Below are 5,098 nucleotides of genomic sequence, written 5' to 3'. Positions count from 1 at the left end.
ATTACAGACCAGAACAAATATAAGAGTGTTGAGTATAATTATTACATAACCTGGGAGGCAAAAACCCCTCCTGATAAACAGTAAAAAGTTTTTCTTAACGGAGGACCCTTCCTCCCGTAGCTTCAGTCTTGATTTTCTTCTTTGGGTACCACCTTGGAACAGAAGCAACAAAAGTTTGCTGCTTCTTCACCTAAAACAACATGGGACAAAGCTCTGAGTACGAAGTGTACTTTCGCAAGTCTTACCCGTCAAAATAAAAGACTCTCAAGGATATGCTGGCCTTTGGGAGTCAAGGTATGGCTTTTCAATAATCAAAGACTCTGTTTGCATAAATGCTTACTAATAGTGGATCCTTAAAATCCAGTTTTACTTGTCAGGTTAAGTAAAGTTACCTGCATCTAGAGTTCTTTCTACCCTAGTTCAATCACTTGACCTATACTAGCCAATTTCTTAACAACCCTTCTTATTCACTGGAATGCTACGTGTAGGGCAGTGACCAAGTCTTCATGTCTGCGAAGTTACGGCGATCCGAATCGATTATACTCAGCTGAGCATCTCCAATCACACGACATATGTAGCACTTAACCCTTGCATATGTCAACTCGCCACCGGGGTTCTTAAGACCAGATCAGGTTCACGCCAACCGAGAGCACAGATACACCACCGTCCAGCCTCTTGCCACGGAGGGTACACTCTACTCTCACCATCTCTCCACTCCCATTGTGTGTTATCTTATTCTGGTATTAGTCTACCCGAGGCAAAGCTTACCCATGACGAGGCATGTGACCAGTTAAAGGGTCCTCGATCAGCAAGCCTACATCGACAAGGTCCTTAATCGACTCAGACGGAGACACTACACCGAGACTCTCTTCTCGTGCAAGTCACCCGCTCGGTCTTAGCTTTATCATTTCAAACCCAAAGTTTGGTACCTGGCAGAGGTACATCTTTTCCGATGTTGAACCCATCATGGCCATGATGGATCCACCATCAAGTTTTATTTTTGAAAACATCCCACCCACTTTGAAGCATCATCTTTTGTGAAAACAAAACATTTTGTTTTCTAGAGCCAAGCTAAGCATGAGAAAAACCTTTTTGTAAATCAGGGATTAAGGAGAAGTAACCAAATCCAAGGAAGGAAATGCAGCAACTGGTTTAGCACACAACTCCTATCACCTAATGCATCAAGCAAGTGAGAAAGATTTCAAAATAACAAGGGGGTGGCAAATGCACCGGGGCTTGCCTTGTGTGATAGGTGAATCAGGCTCTGCTCCACAGATATCAAAGTAAAAGCAGTTTCCTGCCTGAGTTTCTTCAGGTGGTGGTGGTGTAGTCCTTGCTTCTTCAACCTCTATTTCCTCCTCATTCTCTAGATATAGCCATATATAATCATGAATGCTCATGTAATGATCATGAAGATGCAAAGATAAAAGTCTATTATCTAATGTCTTGAAATATAACTTTCCTTCACGAATCTCCGGGAAACTAGGGTTTTTGGAGTCTATAGTGAAGTTCATAGGGCAGGGGGCTAGGGTTTTGGGTTCTAAGTACCAAACATGGTCCAAATCATACCAAACTTTACCCAAGGCTTCTAAATATTACTTAAATCTTGTTTAAAAAGTTTGGTGAATTTTGGGATTATAAATTACTCTCTAAAATTCCAGATGTGTGGATTTTGGCTATTTTAAATGTCACAAAATTCCCTATTGGAACTAAAAATCATGAAACTATTTTTATTAAATACTATAGAAAATTAGGAGTCTAGAAAAATTGGTCTATTATTTTTAGCATTTTTCTACAGTTTTCTAGAAATTCTTTAACCATGGCAGAAAAAGAAAAGGAAAAGCAATGAATAGTGTTGGGCTGAATTCAGCCCAACCGGCCTACAGAAGGGGAGAATCCACACGCGCCCGCGCCCGCGGGGCGGTTTTACACCGAAGCCCTCAGGGGTTTGAATATCTAAGGAAGAGTCCCGCGCACTATTTAACTGGGTCACTGACATTTGCGAATAAGCCCTTGCACTTCTATCTCTTTACAGTTCGCAGTCCACGACGACGAACAGAGGGGGGCCGAGCTCCGGCGAGCCTCCACCGGCTGATTCACACAACGACCGGTGCTCTACTTCGGTGCAAACCTAATTCAAGCCCTAACAAGCATTTCCCCTCAACCAGTTTCACCAATGAGGCTCGAAAACGCTCTGTCCACGGTGACAGCGGGCACGACGGACATTCAAACGCATTCCCGGTGATCTAGCACCGCCTAGCTAAATTGAATGGGTCAGTGAGCATCAGAAGCAAGTAAGGGTGCTGAAACAAGAAAGTAGAGGGCAAGATTGGACCTGAATCGAGCTAGCCACGGTGAGAACTTTTTCACGATGGCGGAAACACAGTTTGGGGGAAATGAGCAATTCATGGTCTCTGGGGAACAATTGGAGCAATTGCTAGTGCTTTGGATGGGTGATTATCCTACGGAGCTCACGGCGTGCTCAATTTATAGCGTGCTTGAGCGGTGGCCAGTGAATTTGATGGAGAGACGCGGCGGTCGTAGAAAGAGGGGGTTACTGGCGCTCGGGATTAGTGGCTTTCACCGTGGCAAGCTCCCCAGCGACCACCGGATATGCAAGACGCGATTCACTGCGATGTGGTCTAGTGCTTTAGCACGTGGCGCACTGCGGTAATCGGCCAACGGCGGCGAGGTCTATTCGACCGATCGACGAGCAAGTGGGTACGGTGAGCTTAGCTGTGACCGAGCCCGAGTCGATCCAGGCGCCAAGATCTTTACTCGCCCACGGTTATCCGCAAGTCACGGCGCACGAATCACAGCGGCTGGCGTGAATCGCGGCGCGACGGTCATCGGCGGCGAAGGGGGATGAACTTGGGATCTTGTTCAGTTACTGTACCATGGAGTCTCTATTCAGTGCGCCTGACAGACCACTTTGTAGGGCTTAGATTTTAAGTTTTTACATGACAACTTGTTGATCGGCCAGTAGCAAAGTTGTTGTCTGATGATCCAGCTACAATCTTGCTATAGAAACCATAGCCAAACTCTCACTAGATCATGGTTGAATTCCAGTCCAAAGATTGCCTAATCACACTATCAGCCTAAATTCAGACTTAAGGCAGTCTGACAGCCCATCTTTGGGCCTAATTATCTCAAAACATTTCATGGCACCAAGGCATAATCTCTATAGCAAAGTTGTTCTCCTTTTATAGATCTACAAACTTGATGTGTTGACCTAGGGCAAAATCTTCATAATTTGGAAGATATAGGGCTTCAAAGTTGGTCCTATTCCACTGAAATTCAGACTTAACTCAATAGAGTTTAACTGGGGCTTTTTGCAAATAAGTCCAAATCTCATGGTTTCATTTGCAAATCTCCAAATATGTGAACCATATGACCTAAGATACCTTATTTCCATGATTTTTGCACTTAGGTACAAAATGTGCACACTTTTACAGATAACCCCCTAGGGTTTCATTCCAGGGTTTTCCAGGGGTCTCTTTAGGGTTTTTGGTGCTTCTAGGGTTTGGTTGCTACTTAAGTCCATCCATGGTGATATTTTATGATCATTTCAACTAAGTTTTGAAGTTTTCTCTTAGTTAAGCTTTGTTTATTCTTCTGAGCCCAGTTTAGGGTTAAGTACTGTATCCTAGGGTTCCACCTATAAATTGTCACATCAATACGACTTATTTGAAATTTTTGCCTAGTGAATGCACTCTAGGTGTGACAAACACATGATATGACAATGCTTATGATGTCATGTTCAAGTTTTAGTGGCAGTAACACTAGGGGTGTTACATCTACGGTATTTCGAATGGTTGTCTTAGAATTGATGCGTATGAACTTTATGCACCTGAGAAATGATCACTTAGGAAAACTAGTTAGTCCATAAGATTTGTGATGGTCGTCAAACACCAAAATCGATTATAGGAAATAGTTGAGGCCATTTCCCTTTCATTCCCCCCCTTTTTGGTGATTGATGCCAACACAAATCAAAGCAAATACAAAGTATAGAAATGTAGCTAGTTTGCATTTTGATATATGTGCATAAGTTATTTTGACATTAAAGCAGTTCTAAATATATGTGAATGTTTTGACATAGTTAAAATTTTGGACCACGTTTGCACCACTTTGCTTGTTTTTGCAAATCTTTTGGAAGAGTCTTTTCAAATTCTTTTGCAATTAGCCATAGTATAAGAATATAATTTCTAAAGGCATTTTCAAGTTTTGACAGATTCTCCCCCTTTTTCAAATGCTTTTCCTTTGGCTAAATGAAAGCCCCCCTGAATAAGTTCCCCCCTTAGCTGTCAAGATGGTTTTTGCAAATGATTCCAATTTGGAAAAAGTTTTCAGAAAAAAGGGTGGTGGTGCGGTCCTTTTGCTAAGGCCTATTAATTTCTCCTCCTTTGGCATTAAGCGCCAATAAACAAAGAAAACTAGAGGCCTTTTAACAAGAAAGATATGAATGTAAATACATAAGTAGGGCAAAGGGTGTATGATACTGACAAAGTTGTAGTGGAAGCCTTGCCTTTGCCTACAACTTCATTTCCCTTTCAATCTAAGACTAAGTATAGAAATACTCTTGGAAGCAGATTAGTCTTATCTTTGGCACAAGAAGAATAGGAACTATGCATTTGTACCAAATGAAAGAGACATTGCATGATCAAAGGTATAAAATGAGCAATGGGTGCAAGATTTCAATCAAAGTTGCAAGAATCTAAGACATTTAGTTCATTCCTAAGCTTGCTAAAAGTCTTTTCATTTAAAGGCTTGGTGAAGATATCAGCTAACTGGTTGTGGGTGCTAACATAAACAATTTCGATATCTCCCCGGTGTTGGTGGTCTCTCAGGAAGTGATATTGGATGTCTATGTGCTTTGTGCGGCTGTGTTCAATAGGATTGTCCGCCATGCGGATTACACTCTCATTGTCACATAGGAGAGGGACTTTGCTCAATTTGTAGCCATAGTCCCTAAGAGTTTGCCTCATCCAGAGTAATTGTGCACAACAATGTCCTGCAGCAATATACTCGGCTTTGGCGGAGAATAGAGCTACTTAGTTTGTTTCTTTGAATTCCAAGACACTAGGGATCTCCCCAGAAA

The sequence above is a fragment of the Zea mays genome, chromosome 4, assembly GCF_902167145.1.
Source record: "Zea mays cultivar B73 chromosome 4, Zm-B73-REFERENCE-NAM-5.0, whole genome shotgun sequence".
NCBI classification, from domain to species: Eukaryota; Viridiplantae; Streptophyta; class Magnoliopsida; order Poales; family Poaceae; genus Zea; species Zea mays.
This window is presented reverse-complemented; position numbering follows the sequence as displayed.